Source organism: Triticum dicoccoides, chromosome 2A (assembly GCF_002162155.2).
Source record: "Triticum dicoccoides isolate Atlit2015 ecotype Zavitan chromosome 2A, WEW_v2.0, whole genome shotgun sequence".
Taxonomy (NCBI): Eukaryota; Viridiplantae; Streptophyta; class Magnoliopsida; order Poales; family Poaceae; genus Triticum; species Triticum dicoccoides.
This window is the reverse complement of record NC_041382.1, coordinates 635,979,949-636,000,622: the sequence shown is the minus strand read 5'-3', so window position 1 is coordinate 636,000,622 and position 20,674 is coordinate 635,979,949.

Sequence of the window (20,674 nt, the reverse complement as noted above, 5' to 3'; positions counted from 1 at the left end):
TGATATGATATGGCCATCGTCATCTTATGCTTGTGATCTCCATCTCCGAAGCACCATCATGATCACCATCGTCACCGGTGCGACACCTTGATCTCCATCGTAGCATCATTGTCGTCTCGCCAACTATTGCTTCTATGACTATCGCTACCTCTTAGTGATAAAGTAAAGCAATTACAGGGCGATTGCATTGCATACAGAAAGCGACAACCATATGGCTCCTGCCAGTTGCCGATAACTCCGTTACAAAACATGATCATCTCATACAAAAATATAGCATCATGTCTTGACCATATCACATCACAACATGCCCTGCAAAAACAAGTTAGATGTCCACTACTTTGTTGTTGCAAGTTTTACGTGGCTGCTATGGGCTGAGAAAGAACCGTTCTTACGTACACATCAAAACCACAACGATAGTTCGTCAAGTTAGTGTTGTTTTAACCTTCTCAAGGACCGGGCGTAGCCACACTCAGTTCAACTAAAGTTGGAGAAACTGACACCCGCCAGCCACCTATGTGCAATGCACATTGGCAAAACCAGTCTCGAGTAAGCGTACGCGTAATGTCGGTCCGGGCCGCTTCATCCAACAATACCGCGGATACAGCAGTTTTGACATTGGAGGGCAACTGCCAGTTTACGCCATTAAAATTGAAGCTAGGGAGGCTCAAATGTCACTACAATGACATGTCAACCCTTATGGCTGCTCTGGTGAAATACGCCGATCCATATAGTACCAAAGACCCTGAGTCTGAGGATGACAAACCGGGGAAAGGGAAAAAGAATGGCAATACCAAGGGGCAGCAGCACAACCCGACAGGGCATGGGAATAACGGTAAGTGCAAGGTAGACAATAGTTTGGACTTCGTGGCTAACACCAATGCGCAGGACAACGGTCAACGCCGGAAGGGTAAACAGCCCCAAAGGGGCGAAGGGTCAGGCCCCAATCTGGAGCGCCTGTTAAATCAACCTTGTCCAAAGCACAGATCGAAAGAAAGACCCGCTTCACATCTTTGGAAGGATTGTTTCATTATGCGAGAGTTTAAGAATTCCAATATGTTTCAATATGACAACGGCCCGCCCGGCGGTTCAGGAGGCGGTTTTCATGGGTCGGGTTATGGAGGGGGTAGCTCCGGTTCAGGATTCCAAGGTAATCAAACCGGACATGGCCATCAAGGGAACCAGGGCAATCAAGGAGGTTATAACCATCAGGGGAATCAGCAGCAGCACCAGTCGGGTTATCAGAGCAATCCGAAGCAATTGAATAGTGGGCAATATCATGTCTTTACCACTAGCTTGTGTAAACGCGATCAGAAGCTTCACAAGAGGGCAGCAAACTCTCTTGAACCGGCGGTGCCTCGGTATCTGCGCTGGTCTGAGCAGCCCATTTTATGGAGTAGAGAGGATCACCGACCTCGGGTTGATAATCCAGGTCATCTGGCCTTAGTGGTGGCACCTCAGGTTGGGGGGTACAAGTTCACCAAGGTGCTTGTGGATGGGGGAAGCAGTATAAATATTCTTTATTATGATACCTTCCGCCGTATGGGGTTGACAGATAAGAATCTTAAACTGTCGAACACCGTTTTTCATGGTGTGGTGCCCGGTAAGTCTGCATATCCAATGGGCAAGATAGCCCTAGAGGTGGCCTTTGGAGATGATCATGCAAGGTCAGAAACATTGACTTTTGAGGTGGTGAAAATCAAGAGTCCGTATCACGCCCTGTTTGGGCGACCGGCTTATGCCAAGTTCATGGCAAGGCCGTGTTATGTTTATCTGCAGCTTAAGATGCCAGGTCATAAGGAGACCATCATAGTACGTGGGAGCATGAAGATCGCTTTGGAATGTGAGGAAGGTAATGCGGCTTACGCTGAGTCGGTTTGTGCCACAAAAGAGCTGAAGTTTTATAAAGACAAGGTTGATCCGGCAGACATGACTTCTTTGAAAAAGCCAACTATGGAGCACGATCCGGCGTTGAAGTTTAAATCAGCCACAGACACTAAGATGGTTGATTTTGTTCCTGGCGATTCATCCAAGCAGTTTAGCATTAGCGCTAACCTGGATCCCAAATAGGAAAGCGCGCTCATCGAGTTCATCCGTGAGAATCGGGACATCTTTGCATGGAAGCCTTCTGACATGCCAAGTGTACCGAGGGAACTCGCTGAGCACACACTTAATATAGATCCTAAGTTTAAACCGGTCAGACAGTTTCTCCGCCGCTTCAATGAAGAAAGGCGTAAGGCTATCGGTGAGGAGGTAGCTCGGCTGTTGGCCGCAGGATTTATCGTGGAGGTCTTTCACCCGGAGTGGTTGGCTAATTCGGTGCGGGTTCTTAAGAAAAACGACACTTGGCGTATGTGTGTGGACTACACAGATTTGAACAAGGCTTGCCCAGCAGATCCCTTTGCCCTCCCTCGTATTGATCAGATTATTGACCCTACGGTGGGTTGTGACCGTTTGTGTTTTTTGGATGCTTACTCTGGTTATCATCAGATCAAAATGGAATTTACGGACCAAGAGAAGACAACTTTTATAACTCCCTTTGGAGCCTTCTGCTATGTCTCCATGCCCTTTGGGCTCAAGAGCGCCCAGGCGACTTATCAGCGTTGTGTTCAGAATTGTCTTCATAAGTAGATTGGGCGCAATGTTCATGCATATGTGGATGATATTGTAGTAAAGTCCAAGATGGAGGAAACATTGATAGATGACTTGAGAGAAACCTTTGACAATCTCCGGGTTTGTAAGATGATGCTTAATCTGGACAAATGTGTCTTTGGTGTTCCGGCAGGCAAGCTCTTGGGTTTTCTGGTGTCTAACAGGGGCATTAAGGCTAATCCGAAGAAGATCACAGCTATCACCTCCCCAGCATGCATCAATGACGTTCAATGTCTGGCGGGCCGGATTGCGGCTTTGAGCCGGTTTATCAGTCGTCTTGGGGAGAAGCTATCCCTTTATATCAGATGCTAAAGAAAATGAATGACTTTGTCTGGAGCGATGTGGCTGATAAAGCGTTTGAGGATCTAAAGAGGCAGTTAGCTGAACCACCTGTTCTTGCAGCTCCGATCGATAAAGAGCCTTTACTACTATATGTGGCTGCTAATGCCCGGTCTGTTAGTGTGGCTATAGTTGTGGAGCGCAAGGAGGCTGGAAAGGAGTGTCCGGTTCAATGGCCGGTTTATTATATCAGTGAGGTGCTTATCGAATCAAAGTAAAGGTATCCACATTGGCAGAAGCTAGTGTATGGAGTTTTTATGGCAAGCCAGAAGCTCAAACACTATTTTCAGGGTCATCCTGTCACAGCGGTTAGTTCAGCCCCTTTTGGAGATATCATACAAAACAGAGAGGCGACTGGCCGGATTGCCAAGTGGGCTATTGAGCTTGGACCTCACGGACTCAAGTATACACATGCACAACGATTAAATCTCAAGCACTCGTGGACTTCATCAATGATTGGATAGAGTTGCGGGCACTAGAGGAAAAGCCAGACAACACTTATTGGACTATTCACTTTGATGGATCCAGGCAATTGGAGGGCTCGGGGGCTGGAGTCATATTAACTTCCCCACGAGGTGACAAGTTTTTTATGTTCTTCGCTTAATATTCCCTTGCACTAACAATGCAGCTGAGTATGAGGCCTTACTCAACGGTCTTCGGATGGATAAAGAGATGAACTTAAGCCGGGTTAAGTGCTTCGGTGACTCGGACCTGGTGGCTCAACAGGTATCCGGCACTTGGGATTCTAAGGACCCACTCATGGTTGCATATCGACGAGAGGTGGACGTAGTGGCTGGTCATTTCAAGGGTTATCAAGTTGACCATATAGACCAGCGAAAGAATGAAGCAGCGGATGCTTTAAGTCGTCTGGGCTCTCAGCATAAATCGGTGCCACCTAATGTCTTCCTCGACGTACTGCATAATCCGTCGGTCAAGATACCCACAGAGGAGGAGTTGGCTATTCCTGACCTGGAGGCCCAGTTGGTGGCGGCTTTGCATGCTATACCGGATTGGACAGTCCCGTACTTGGCATACATGAACCGGGGTGAGTTACCGGAGGATGAAACCTTGGCCCGGCAGATAATCTGGCGATCCAAGTCAATGACCATTATCAATGGGGAGTTACATAGTTACAGCGTCATAGGAGTAATTCAGTGTTGTGTGTCTCCTCAAGAGAGTTGTGAGATTTTGCGAGAAATCCATGAAGGAGATTGTGGTCACCACACCAGTTCAAAATCCTTGGTGGCTAAGGCTTTTCGTCACGGCTTCTATTGGTTGACGGCTCATGCTGATGCTGAGCATTTAGTCAAAAGGTGTGACGGTTGTCAGAAATTTGCACGCCGCGCTCATGTTCCGGCTTAGGAGTTGAGAATGATTCCAATCACTTGGCCGTTTGCAACTTGGGGGCTCGATATGGTTGGACCCTTTAAGAGATCCAAGGACAAAAAGACCCACCTGTTGGTGGCGGTTGACAAGTTTACCAAGTGGGTAGTGGCAGAGCCAGTCAGTAAGTGTGATGCAGCCACGGTGGTTCAATTCATCAAGAAGGTGATCTTGCGGTTTGGCTTTCCACACAGCATTATCACGGATAATGGTGTTGGGGAACGTAGCAGAAATTCAAAATTTTCCTACGTGTCACCAAGATCTATCTATGGAGAGACCAGCAACGAGTAGAAAGAGAGTGCATCTACATACCCTTGTAGATCGCTAAGCGGAAGCGTTCAAGTGAACGGGGTTGATGGAGTCGTACTCGTCGTGATTCAAATCATCGATGATCAAGTGCCGAACGCACGGCACCTCCGCGTTCAACACACATACAGCCCGGTGACGTCTCCCAAGCCTTGATCCAGCAAGGAGAGAGGGAGAGGTTGAGGAAGACTCCATCCAGCAGCAGCACAACGGCGTGGTGGTGGTGGAGGAGCGTGGCAATCCTGCAGGGCTTCGCCAAGCACCGCGGGAGAGGAGGAGTACTTGTGAGAGGGGGAGGGCTGCACCAGAACTTCGTGTATAGCTCCCATGCGCCTCCCCACTATATATAGGGGTGGAGGGGCTGGTTTATTGCCCTCCAAGTCCATTGGGGCGTTGGCCAAGGTGGGAGGAAAGAAATCTCATTATTTCCTTCCCCACTGATTGTTATCCCCCCTTTTTAGGGATCTTGATCTTATCCCTTCGGGATATGATCTTATTCCTTCTAAGGGGGGATCTTGGTGCGCCTTGACCAGGGGTGTGGGGCCTTGCCCCCACTACCCACATCCATGTGGGTCCCCCCATGCAGGTGGGCCCCACTCCGGAACCTTCTAGAACCTTCCCGGTACAATACCGAAAAATCCCGAACATTTTCCGGTGGCCAAAATAGGACTTCCCATATATAAATCTTTACCTCCGGACCATTCCGGAACTCCTCGTGACGTCCGGGATCTCATCCGGGACTCCGAACAACATTCGGTAACCACATACAAACTTCCTTTATAACCCTAGCGTCATCGAACCTTAAGTGTGTAGACCCTACGGGTTCGGGAGACATGTAGACATGACCGAGACATTCTCCGGTCAATAACCAACAGCGGGATCTGGATACCCATGATGGCTCCCACATGTTCCACGATGATCTCATCGGATGAACCACGATGTCAAGGACTTAATCAATCCCGTATTCAATTCCCTTTGTCTATTGGTATGTTACTTGCCCGAGATCCGATCATCGGTATCCAATACCTTGTTCAATCTCGTTACCGGCAAGTCACTTTACTCGTTCCGTAACACATCATCCCGTGATCAACTCCTTGGTCACATTGCGCATATGATGATGTCCTACCGAGTGGGCCCAGAGATACCTCTCCGTTTACACGGAGTGACAAATCCCAGTCTCGATCCGCATAAAACAATAGATACTTTCGGAGATACCTGTAGTGCACCTTTATAGTCACCCAGTTACGTTGTGACGTTTGATACACCCAAAGCACTCCTACGGTATCCAGGAGTTACACGCTCTCATGGTCGAAGGAAGAGATACTTGACATTGGCAAAGCTCTAGCAAATGAACTACACGATCTTTTGTGCTAGTCTTAGGATTGGGTCTTGTCCATCACATCATTCTCCTAATGATGTGATCCCGTTATCAACGACATCCAATGTCCATAGCCAGGAAACCATGACTATCTGTTAATCACAACGAGCTAGTCAACTAGAGGCTCACTAGGGACATATTGTGGTCTATGTATTCACACGTGTATTACGATTTCCGGATAATACAGTTATAGCATGAATAAAAGACAATTATCATGAACAAGGAAATATAATAATAATACTTTTATTATTGCCTCTAGGGCATATTTCCAACAGTCTCCCACTTGCACTAGAGTCAATAATCTAGTTCACATCGCCATGTGATTAACACTCACAGGTCACATCGCCATATGACTAATACCCAAGAGTTTACTAGAGTCAGTAGTCTAGTTCACATCACTATGTGATTAACACTCAATGAGTTTTATGTTTGATCATGTTGCTTGTGAGAGAGATTTTAGTCAACGGGTCTGAACCTTTCAGATCCGTGTGTGCTTTACAAATCTCTATGTCATCTCCTAGATGCAGCTACCACGCTCTATTTGGAGCTATTCCAAACAACTGTTCTACTTGGAGCTATTCTAAATTATTGCTCCATTATATGTATCCGGTCTCTCTACTCAGAGCTATCCGGATAGGTGTCAAGCTTGCATCGTCGTAACCTTTACGACGAACTCTTTTACCACCTCCATAATCGAGAAAATTCCTTAGTCCACTAGTTACTAAGGATAACTTTGACCGCTGTCCCGTGAGCCATTCTTGGATCACTCTTGTACCCCTTGACTGACTCATGGCAAGGCACACTTTAGGTGCGGTACACAGCATAGCATACTGAAGAGCCTATGTCTTAAGCATAGGGGACGACCTTTGTCCTTTCTCTCTATTCTGCCGTGGTCGAGCTTTAAGTCTTAACTTCGTACCTTACAACTCAGGCAAGAACTCCTTCTTTGACTGGTCCATCTTGAACACCTTCAAGATCATGTCAAGGTATGTGCTCATTAAGCATTTTGATCTATCCTTATAGATCTTGAAGCTCAATGTTCAAGTAGCTTAATCCAGGCTTTCCATTGAAAAACACTTTCAAAATAACCCTATATGCTTTCCAGAAATTCTACATCATTTCTGATCAACAATATGTCAACAACATATACTCATCAGAAATTCTATAGTGCTCCCACTCACTTCTTTGGAAATACAAGTTTCTCATAAACTTTGTACAAACCCAAAATTTTTGATCATCATCAAAGCATACATTCCAACTCCGAGATGCTCACTCCAGTCCTTAGAAGGATTGCTGGAGCTTTGCATACTTATTAGCATCTTTCGGGATTGACAAAACCTTCCGGTTGTATCACATACAACCTTTCCTCATTAAAATCGTCGAGGAAACAATGTTTTGACATCCTATCTGCAAGATTTCATAAATAATGCAGTAATCGCTAATATAATTCCAACAGACTCTTAACATCGCTACGAGTGAGAAAATCTCATCGTAGTCAACTCCTTGAACTTGTCGGAAAACATCTTAACGACAAGTCGAGCTTTCTTAATGGTGACATTTACCATCATTGTCCGTCTTCCTTTTGAAATCCATCTGTACTCATTAGCCTTACGACCATCGAGCCGTTCTGCCAAAGTCTACACTTTGTTTTCATACATGGATCCTCTCTCGGATTTTATGGCCTCAAGCCATTTATCGGAATCCGGGCCCACCATCGCTTCTCCATAGCTCGTAGGTTCATTGTTTTCTAGCAACATGACCTTCAAGACAGGATTACGTACCACTCTGAAGTAGTACGCATCCTTGTCATCCTACGAGGTTTGGGAGTGACTTGATCCGAAGTTTCATGATCAATATCATAAGCTTCCACTTCAATTGGTGTAGGTGCCACAGGAACAACTCCCTGTGCCCTGTCACACACTAGTTGAAGAGACGGTTCAATAACCTCATCAAGTCTCCACCATCCTCCCACTCAATTCTTTCGAGAGAAACTTTTCCTCGAGAAAGGACCCGATTCTAGAAACAATCCATATTGCTTTCGGATCTGAATTAGGAGGTATACCCAACTGTTTTGGGTGTCCTATGAAGATGCATTTTATCCGCTTTGGGTTCGAGCTTAATCCTGAAACTTTTTCACATAAGCGTCGCAGCCCCAAACTTTTAAGAAACGACAACTTAGGTTTCTCTAAACCATAATTCATACGGTGTCATCTCAACGGAATTACGTGGTGCCCTATTTAAAGTGAATGTGGTTGTCTCTAATGCCTAACCCATGGACAATAGTGGTAATTCGATAAGAGACATCATGGTACGCACCATATCCAATAGGGTGCAACTATGATGTTCGGACACACCATCACACTATGGTGTTCCAGGCGGTATTAATTGCGAAACAATTTCCACAATGTCTTAATTGTGTGCCAAAACTCGTAACTCAGATATTCATCTCTATGATCATATCATAGACATTTTATCCTCTTGTCACAATGATCTTCTACTTCACTCTGAAATTACTTGAACCATTCAATAATTCAGACTTGTGTTTCATCAAGTAAATATTCTCAACATCTACTCCAATCATCTGTGAAGTAAGATCATAACAATATTCACTGCATGCCTCAGCACCCATTGGATTGGACACATCAAAATGTGTTACTTCCAACAAGTTGCTATCTTGTTCCATCTTACTAAAAACGAGGCTTTTCAGTCATCTTGCCCATGTGGTATGATTTGCATATCTCAAGTGATTCAAAATCAAGTGAGTCCAAACGGTCCATTTGCATGGAGTTTCTTCATGCATATACACCAATAGACATGGTTCGCATGTCTCAAACTTTTCAAAAACGAGTGAGTCCAAAGATCCATCAACATGGAGCTTCTTCATGCGTTTTATACCATTATGACTTACATGGCAGTGCCACAAGTAAGTGGTACTATCATTACTATCTTATATCTTTTGGCATGAAAATGTGTATCACTATGATCGAGATTCAATAAACCATTCAGGTTTAATACTAATCTTGATGGTAGAGGGAGCGTGCGATGTTTGATCACATCAAACTTGGAAACACTTCCAACATATATCGTCAGCTCACTTTTAGCTAGTCTTCGTTTATTCCGTAGCTTTTATTTCGAGTTACTAACACTTAGCAACCGAACCGGTATCTAATACCCTGGTGCTACTAGGAGTACTAGTAAAGTACACATTAACATAATGTATATCCAATATACTTCTATCGACCTTGCCAGCCTTCTTATCTACCAAGTATCTAGGGTAATTCTGCTCCAGCGGCTATTCCCCTTATCACAGAAGCACTTAGTCTCGGGTTTGGGTTCAACCTTGGGTTTCTTCACTGGAGCAGCAGCTGATTTGCCGTTTCATGAAGTATCCCTTCTTGCCCTTGCCCTTCTTGAAACTAGTGGTTTCACCAACCATCAACAATTGATGCTCCTTCTTGATTTCTACTTTCGCGGTGTCAAACATCGCGAATACCTCAAGGATCATCATATCTATCCCTGATATGTTATAGTTCATCACGAAGCTCTAGCAGCTTGGTGGCAATGACTTTGGAGAAACATCACTATCAAGTGATTGTTGCACTCAGACAATCTGAGCACAAGCTCAACGATTGAGCTTTTCTCCCTTAGTTTGCAGGCTAAGAAAAATCGTCGGAGGTCTCATACCTCTTGACGTGGGCACGAGCCTGAAATCCCAATTTCAGCCCTCGAAACATCTCATATGTTCCGCGACGTTTCGAAAACGTCTTTGGTGCCTCTACTTAAACCATTTAACTGAACTATCACGTAGTTATCAAAACGTGTATGTCCGATGTTCACAACATCCACAAACGACGTTTGGGGTTCAGCACACTGAGCGGTGCATTAAGGACATAAGCTTTCTACTGATCGCATAATCGCTACTATCAACTTTCAACTATATTTTCTCTAGGAACATATCTAAACAGTGGAACTAAAACGCGAGCTTACGACATAATTTGCAAAAGGTCTTTTGACTATGTTCAGGATAATTAAGTTCATCTTATGAACTCCCACTCAGATAGACATCCCTCTGGTCATCTAAGTGATTACATGATCCGAGTCAACTAGGCCGTGTCCGATCATCACGTGAGACGGACTAGTCATCATCGGTGAACATCTTCATGTTGATCGTATCTACTATACGACTCATGCTCGACCTTTCGGTCTCCGTGTTCCGAGGCCATGTCTGTACATGCTAGGCTCGTCAAGTTAACCCTAAGTGTTTTCGCCGTGTAAAACTGTCTTACACCCGTTGTATGTGAACGTAAGAATCCATCACACCCGATCATCACGTGGTGCTTAGAAGCGACGAACTGTAGCAACGGTGCACAGTTAGGGGAGAACACTTCTTGAAATTGTTGTAAGGGATCATCTTATTTACTACCGTCGTTCTAAGCAAACAAGATGCATAAACATGATAAACATCACATGCAATCAAATAGAGTAGTGACATGATATGGCCAATATCATATAGCTCCTTTGATCTTCATCTTCGGGGCTCCATGATCATCTTGTCACCGGCATGACACCATGATCTCCATCATCATGATCTCCATCATCGTGTCTTCATGAAGTTGTCACGCCAACGACTACTTCTACTTCTATGACTAACGCGTTTAGCAATAAAGTAAAGTAGTTTACATGGCGTTCTTCAATGACACGCAGGTCATACAATAAATAAAGACAACTCCTATGGCTCTTGCCGGTTGTCATACTCATCGACATGCAAGTCGTGAATCCTATTACAAGAACATGATCAATCTCATACATCACATATCATTCATCACATTCTTCTTGGCCATATCACATCACATAGCATACCCTGCAAAAACAAGTTAGACGTCCTCTAATTGTTGTTGCATGTTTTACGTGGCTGCTATGGGTTTCTAGCAAGAACGTTTCTTACCTACGCAAGACCACAATGTGATATGCCAATTGCTATTTACCCTTCATAAGGACCCTTTTCATCGAATCCGTTCCGACTAAAGTGGGAGAGACTGGCACCCGCTAGCCACCTTATGCACCAAGTGCATGTCAATCGGTGGAACCTGTCTCACGTAAGAGTACGTGTAAGGTCGGTCCGGGCCGCTTCATCCCACAATACCGTCGAAACAAGATTGGACTAGTAACGGTAAGCATATTGAACAACATCAACGCCCACAACTACTTTGTGTACTACTCGTGCAAAGAATCTACGCAATAAACCTGGCTCTGATACCACTGTTGGGGAACGTAGCAGAAATTCAAAATTTTCCTACGTGTCACCAAGATCTATCTATGGAGAGACCAGCAAGGAGTAGAAAGAGAGTGCATCTACATACCCTTGTAGATCGCTAAGCGGAAGCGTTCAAGTGAACGGGGTTGATGGAGTCGTACTCGTCGTGATTCAAATCACTGATGATCAAGTGCCGAACGCACAGCACCTCCGCGTTCAACACACATACAGCCCGGTGATGTCTCCCAAGCCTTGATCCAGCAAGGAGAGAGGGAGAGGTTGAGGAAGACTCCATCCAGCAGCAGCACAACGGCGTGGTGGTGGTGGAGGAGCGTGGCAATCCTGCAGGGCTTCGCCAAGCACCGCGGGAGAGGAGGAGTACTTGTGAGAGGGGGAGGGCTGCACCAGAACTTCGTGTATAGCTCCCATGCGCCTCCCCACTATATATAGGGGTGGAGGGGCTGGTTTCTTGCCCTCCAAGTCCATTGGGGCGTTGGCCAAGGTGGGAGGAAAGAAATCTCATTATTTCCTTCCCCACCGATTGTTATCCCCCCTTTTTAGGGATCTTGATCTTATCCCTTCGGGATATGATCTTATTCCTTCTAAGGGGGGATCTTGGTGCGCCTTGACCAGGGGTGTGGGGCCTTGCCCCCACTACCCACGTCCATGTGGGTCCCCCCATGCAGGTGGGCCCCACTCCGGAACCTTCTAGAACCTTCCCGGTACAATACCGAAAAATCCCGAACATTTTCCGGTGGCCAAAATAGGACTTCCCATATATAAATCTTTACCTCCGGACCATTCCGGAACTCCTCGTGACGTCCGGGATCTCATCCGGGACTCCGAACAACATTCGGTAACCACTTACAAACTTCCTTTATAACCCTAGCGTCATCGAACCTTAAGTGTGTAGACCCTACGGGTTCGGGAGACATGTAGACATGACCGAGACGTTCTCCGGTCAATAACCAACAGCGGGATCTGGATACCCATGATGGCTCCCACATGTTCCACGATGATCTCATCGGATGAACCATGATGTCAAGGACTTAATCAATCCCGTATTCAATTCCCTTTGTCTATCGGTATGTTACTTGCCCGAGATTCGATCGTCGGTATCCAATACCTTGTTCAATCTCGTTACCGGCAAGTCACTTTACTCGTTCCGTAACACATCATCCCGTGATCAACTCCTTGGTCACATTGCGCATATGATGATGTCCTACCGAGTGGGCCCAGAGATACCTCTCCGTTTACACGGAGTGACAAATCCCAGTCTCGATCCGCATAAAACAATAGATACTTTCGGAGATACCTGTAGTGCACCTTTATAGTCACCCAGTTACGTTGTGACGTTTGATACACCCAAGGCACTCCTACGGTATCCAGGAGTTACACGCTCTCATGGTCGAAGGAAGAGATACTTGACATTGGCAAAGCTCTAGCAAATGAACTACACGATCTTTTGTGCTAGTCTTAGGATTGGGTCTTGTCCATCACATCATTCTCCTAATGATGTGATCCCGTTATCAACGACATCCAATGTCCATAGCCAGGAAACCATGACTATCTGTTGATCACAACGAGCTAGTCAACTAGAGGCTCACTAGGGACATATTGTGGTCTATGTATTCACACGTGTATTACGATTTCCGGATAATACAGTTATAGCATGAATAAAAGACAATTATCATGAACAAGGAAATATAATAATAATACTTTTATTATTGCCTCTAGGGCATATTTCCAACAGTCTCCCACTTGCACTAGAGTCAATAATCCAGTTCACATCGCCATGTGATTAACACTCACAGGTCACATCGCCATGTGACTAACACCCAAGAGTTTACTAGAGTCAGTAGTCTAGTTCACATCACTATGTGATTAACACTCAATGAGTTTTATGTTTGATCATGTTGCTTGTGAGAGAGGTTTTAGTCAACGGGTCTGAACCTTTCAGATCCGTGTGTGCTTTACAAATCTCTATGTCATCTCCTAGATGCAGCTACCACGCTCTATTTGGAGCTATTCCAAACAACTGTTCTACTTGGAGCTATTCTAAATTATTGCTCCATTATATGTATCCGGTCTCTCTACTCAGAGCTATCCGGATAGGTGTCAAGCTTGCATCGTCGTAACCTTTACGACGAACTCTTTTACCACCTCCATAATCGAGAAAATTCCTTAGTCCACTAGTTACTAAGGATAACTTTGACCGCTGTCCTGTGAGCCATTCTTGGATCACTCTTGTACCCCTTGACTGACTCATGGCAAGGCACACTTCAGATGCGGTACACAGCATAGCATACTGAACAGCCTACGTCTTAAGCATAGGGGACGACCTTCGTCCTTTCTCTCTATTCTGTCGTGGTCGAGCTTTAAGTCTTAACTTCGTACCTTACAACTCAGGCAAGAACTCCTTCTTTGACTGGTCCATCTTGAACACCTTCAAGATCATGTCAAGGTATGTGCTCATTTGAAAGTATTATTAAGCATTTTGATCTATCCTTATAGATCTTGATGCTCAATGTTCAAGTAGCTTAATCCAGGCTTTCCATTGAAAAACACTTCAAAATAACCCTATATGCTTTCCAGAAATTCTACGTCATTTCTGATCAACAATATGTCAACAACATATACTCATCAGAAATTCTATAGTGCTCCCACTCACTTCTTTGGAAATACAAGTTTCTCATAAACTTTGTACAAACCCAAAATTTTTGATCATCATCAAAGCATACATTCCAACTCCGAGATGCTCACTCCAGTCCTTAGAAGGATTGCTGGAGCTTTGCATACTTATTAGCATCTTTCGGGATTGACAAAACCTTCCGGTTGTATCACATACAACCTTTCCTCATTAAAATCGTCGAGGAAACAATGTTTTGACATCCTATCTGCAAGATTTCATAAATAATGCAGTAATCGCTAATATAATTCCAACAGACTCTTAGCATCGCTACGAGTGAGAAAATCTCATCGTAGTCAACTCCTTGAACTTGTCGGAAAACATCTTAACGACAAGTTGAGCTTTCTTAATGGTGACATTTACCATCATTGTCCGTCTTCCTTTTGAAATCCATCTGTACTCATTAGCCTTACGACCATCGAGCCGTTCTGCCAAAGTCTACACTTTGTTTTCATACATGGATCCTCTCTCGGATTTTATGGCCTCAAGCCATTTATCGGAATCCGGGCCCACCATCGCTTCTCCATAGCTCGTAGGTTCATTGTTGTCTAGCAACATGACCTTCAAGACAGGATTACGTACCACTCTGAAGTAGTACGCATCCTTGTCATCCTACGAGGTTTGGGAGTGACTTGATCCGAAGTTTCATGATCAATATCATAAGCTTCCACTTCAATTGGTATAGGTGCCACAGGAACAACTCCCTGTGCCCTGTCACACACTAGTTGAAGAGACGGTTCAATAACCTCATCAAGTCTCCACCATCCTCCCACTCAATTCTTTCGAGAGAAACTTTTCCTCGAGAAAGGACCCGATTCTAGAAACAATCCATATTGCTTTCGGATCTGAATTAGGAGGTATACCCAAATGTTTTGGGTTTCCTATGAAGATGCATTTTATCCGCTTTGGGTTCGAGCTTATCAACCTGAAACTTTTTCATATAAGCGTCGCAGCCCCAAACTTTTAAGAAACGACAACTTAGGTTTCTCTAAACCATAATTCATACGGTGTCATCTCATCGGAATTACGTGGTGCCCTATTTAAAGTGAATGTGGTTGTCTCTAATGCCTAACCCATGAATGACAGTGGTAATTCGATAAGAGACATCATGGTACCCACCATATCCAATAGGGTGCAACTATGATGTTCGGACACACCATCACACTATGGTGTTCCAGGCGGTATTAATTGCGAAACAATTTCCACAATGTCTTAATTGTGTGCCAAAACTCGTGACTCATATATTCATCTTTATGATCATATCATAGACATTTTATCCTCTTGTCACAATGATCTTCTACTTCACTCTGAAATTACTTGATCCATTCAATAATTCAGACTTGTGTTTCATCAAGTAAATATTCTCAACATCTACTCGAATCATCCGTGAAGTAAGAACATAACGATATTCATTGCATGCCTCAGCACTCATTGGACTGCACACATCAAAATGAGTTACTTCCAACAAGTTGCTATCTTGTTCCATCTTACTGAAACCGAGGCTTTTCAGTCATCTTGCCCATGTGGTATGATTTGCATGTCTCAAGTGATTCAAAATCAAGTGAGTTCTAACGGTCCATTTGCATGGAGTTTCTTCATGCATATACACCAATTGACATGGTTCGCATGTCTCAAACTTTTCAAAAATGAGTGAGCCCAAAGATCCATCAACATGGAGCTTCTTCATGCGTTTTACACCAATATGACTTACATGGCAGTGCCACAAGTAAGTGGTACTATCATTACTATCTTATATCTTTTGGCATGAAAATGTGTATCACTACGATCGAGATTCAATAAACCATTCATTTTAGGTGCAAGACCATTGAAGGTATTATTCAAATAAATAGAGTAACCATTATTCTCTTTAAATGAATAATCGTATTGCGATAGACATAATCCAATCATGTCTATGCTCAACGCAAACACCAAATCTCGATGGTAGAGGGAGCGTGCGATGCTTGATCATATCAACATTGGAAACACTTCCAACACATATCGTCAGCTCACCTTTAGCTAGTCTCCGTTTATGCCGTAGCTTTTATTTCGAGTTACTAACACCTAGCAACCAAACCGGTATCTTATACCCTGGTGCTACTAGGAGTACTAGTAAAGTACACATTAACATAATGTATATCCAATATACTTCTATCGACCTTGCCAGCCTTCTCATCTACCAAGTATCTAGGGTAATTCTGCTCTAGTGACTGTTCCCCTTATTACAGAAGCACTTAGTCTCGGGTTTGGGTTCAACCTTGGGTTTCTTCACTGGAGCAGCGGCTGATTTGCCGTTTCATGAAGTATCCCTTCTTGCCCTTGCCCTTCTTGAAACTAGTGGTTTCACTAACCATCAGCAATTGATGCTCCTTCTTGATTTCTACTTTCGCGGTGTCAAACATCGTGAATACCTCAAGGATCATCTTAGTTATCCCTGATATGTTATAGTTCATCACGAAGCTCTAGCAGCTCGGTGGCAATGACTTTGGAGAAACATCACTATCTCATTTGGAAGATCAACTCCCACTCAATTCAAGTGATTGTTGCACTTAGACAATCTGAGCACAAGCTCAACGATTGAGATTTTCTCCCTTAGTTTGCAGGCTAAGAGAATCGTCGGAGGTCTTATACCTCTTGACGTGAGCACGAGCCTGAAATCCCAATTTCAGCCCTCGAAACATCTCATATGTTCCGCGATGTTTCGAAAACGTCTTTGGTGCCTCTACTTAAACCATTTAACTGAACTATCACGTAGTTATCAAAACGTGTGTGTTCGATGTTCGAAACATCCACAAACGACGTTGGGGTTCAGCACACTGAGCGGTGCATTAAGGACATAAGCTTTCTACTGATCGCATAATCGCTACTATCAACTTTCAACTATATTTTCTCTAGGAACATATCTAAACAGTGGAACTAAAGCGCGAGCTTACGACATAATTTGCAAAAGGTCTTTTGACTATGTTCAGGATAATTAAGTTTCATCTTATGAACTCCCACTCAGATAGACATCCCTCTGGTCATCTAAGTGATCACATGATCCGAGTCAACTAGGCCGTGTCCGATCATCACGTGAGACGGACTAGCCAACGTCGGTGAACATCTTCATGTTGATCGTATCTACTATACGACTCATGCTCGACCTTTCGGTCTCTGTGTTCCGAGGCCATGTCTGTACATGCTAGGCTCGTCAAGTTAACCCTAAGTGTATTGCTGTGTAAATCTGTCTTACACCCGTTGTATGTGAACGTAAGAATCCATCACACCCGATCATCACGTGGTGCTTAGAAGCGACGAACTATAGCAACGGTGCACAGTTAGGGGAGAACACTTCTTGAAATTGTTGTAAGGGATTATCTTATTTACTACCGTCGTCCTAAGCAAACAAGATGCATAAACATGATAAACATCACATGCAATCAAATAGTGACATGATATGGCCAATATCTTTTTGCTCCTTTTGATCTTCATCTTCGGGGCTCCATGATCATCATCGTCACCGGCACGACACCATGATCTCCATCATCATGATCTCCATCATCGTGTCTTCATGAAGTTGTCACGCCAACGACTACTTCTACTTCTATGACTAATGCGTTTAGCAATAAAGTAAAGTAGTTTACATGGCGTTCTTCAATGACACGCAGGTCATACAATAAATAAAGACAACTCCTATGGCTCCTGCCGGTTGTCATACTCATCGACATGCAAGTCGTGAATCCTATTACAAGAACATGATCAATCTCATACATCACATATCATTCATCACATTCTTCTTGGCCATATCACATCACATAGCATACCCTGCAAAAACAAGTTAGACGTCCTCTAATTGTTGTTGCATGTTTTACGTGGCTGCTATGGGTTTCTAGCAAGAACGTTTCTTACCTACGCAAGACCACAACGTGATATGCCAATTGCTATTTACCCTTCATAAGGACCCTTTTCATCGAATCCGTTCCGACTAAAGTGGGAGAGACTGGCACCCGCTAGCCACCTTATGCACCAAGTGCATGTCAATCGGTGGAACCTGTCTCACGTAAGAGTACGTGTAAGGTCGATCCGGGCCGCTTCATCCCACAATACCGTCGAAACAAGATTGGACTAGTAACGGTAAGCATATTGAACAAAATCAACGCCCACAACTACTTTGTGTTCTACTCGTGCAAAGAATCTACGCAATAGACCTAGCTCATGATGCCACTGTTGGGGAACGTAGCAGAAATTCAAAATTTTCCTACGTGTCACCAAGATCTATCTATGGAGAGACCAGCAACGAGTAGAAAGAGAGTGCATCTACATACCCTTGTAGATCGCTAAGCGGAAGCGTTCAAGTGAACGGGGTTGATGGAGTCGTACTCGTCGTGATTCAAATCACCGATGATCCTAGTGCCGAACGGACGGCACCTCCGCGTTCAACACACGTACAGCCCGGTGACGTCTCCCACGCCTTGATCCAGCAAGGAGAGAGGGAGAGGTTGAGGAAGACTCCATCCAACAGCAGCACAACGGCTTGGTGGTGGTGGTGGAGGAGCGTGGCAATCCAGCAGGGCTTCGCCAAGCACCGAGGAGGAGTAGGAAGAGAGGTAGGGCTGTGCCAGAACTTCGTCTGAAGCTCCCATGCGTCTCCCCACTATATATAGGGGTGGAGGGGCTGGTTTCTTGCCCTCCAAGTCCATTGGGGCGTTGGCCAAGGTGGGAGGAAAGAAATCCCATCATTTCCTTCCCCACCGATTGTTATCCCCCCTTTTTAGGGATCTTGATCTTATCCCTTCGGGATATGATCTTATTCCTTCTAAGGGGGGATCTTGGTGCGCCTTGACCAGGGGTGTGGGGCCTTGCCCCCACTACCCACGTTCATGTGGGTCCCCCCATGCAGGTGGGCCCCACTCCGGAACCTTCTAGAACCTTCCCGGTACAATACCGAAAAATCCCGAACATTTTCCGGTGGCCAAAATAGGACTTCCCATATATAAATCTTTACCTCCGGACCATTCCGGAACTCCTCGTGATGTCCGGGATCTCATCCGGGACTCCGAACAACATTCGGTAACCACATACAAACTTCCTTTATAACCCTAGCGTCATCGAACCTTAAGTGTGTAGACCCTACGGGTTCGGGAGACATGTAGACATGACCGAGACGTTCTCCGGTCAATAACCAACAGCGGGATCTGGATACCCATGATGGCTCCCACATGTTCCACGATGATCTCATCGGATGAACCACGATGTCAAGGACTTAATCAATCCCGTATTCAATTCCCTTTGTCTATTGGTATGTTACTTGCCCGAGATTCGATCGTCGGTATCCAATACCTTGTTCAATCTCGTTACCGGCAAGTCACTTTACTCGTTCCGTAACACATCTTCCCGTGATCAACTCCTTGGTCACATTGCGCATATGATGATGTCCTACCGAGTGGGCCCAGAGATACCTCTCCGTTTACACGGAGTGACAAATCCCAGTCTCGATCCGCATAAAACAATAGATACTTTCGGAGATACCTGTAGTGCACCTTTATAGTCACCCAGTTACGTTGTGACGTTTGATACACCCAAAGCACTCCTACGGTATCCAGGAGTTACACGCTCTCATGGTCGAAGGAAGAGATACTTGACATTGGCAAAGCTCTAGCAAATGAACTACACGATCTTTTGTGCTAGTCTTAGGATTGGGTCTTGTCCATCACATCATTCTCCTAATGATGTGATCCCGTTATCAACGACATCCAATGTCCATAGCCAGGAAACCATGACTATCTGTTGATCACAACGAGCTAGTCAACTAGAGGCTCACTAGGGACATATTGTGGTCTATGTATTCACACGTGTATTACGATTTCCGGATAATACAGTTATAGCATGAATAAAAGATAATTATCATGAACAAGGAAATATAATAATAATACTTTTATTATTGCCTCTAGGGCATATTTCCAACAAATGGTACTAATCTGACTAAGGGTGAGATGGAGGAATTTTGTCAACATGAGCACATCTGGCTTGCAGTGGCTCACCCCCAGTCTAATGGTCAAGCTGAGAGGGCAAATCAAGAAATTTTGAGAGGTATCAAACCCCGGTTTATCGTTCCTTTAAAGCGGACACCGGGTTGTTGGGTGGAGGAGTTTTTTTTAGGGAAAGCAAAGCTTTATAACTTAACGGTGCCCGCCTAAATCGCCAGAGACACAAATCGCCACCTGGGGCGGTACATCATCGTTCCACACGAAACAATTATTGGACATACAATGACGCCCCACTTGGGCTAGTTCATGCGCGACTGAATTTGCCTCCCTACGACATACCTACACCTGTTGTTTCGAGAACCACAGCCTTAGTTGGAGCTTGGAGTCTTCTATGAGTGTTGCATACGGTGATGCATCGACCCTCCGCAGGTTCCGTGCTTCTTGGAGTAGTTTTGAGTCGGTCTCAAAAACCACACGCAGAGCCCCCAGATCGGCAGCCGTGTTGATGGCTTCAGTGAATGTTGTGACTTTGGCACCAAACGGACACACCACCTGCTCCGTCTTGCCTGCACGGGCAATGATCACTTCTCCAGACTCGTCCCGGGCCACTACTCCCCACGTTGCAAAGTTGTCGCCCGGTCTAAAAGCACCGTCCAGGTTTATCTTGATCATTCCATCACTCGGAGGTCGCCACTTCAGATTCTCTTTCCTCT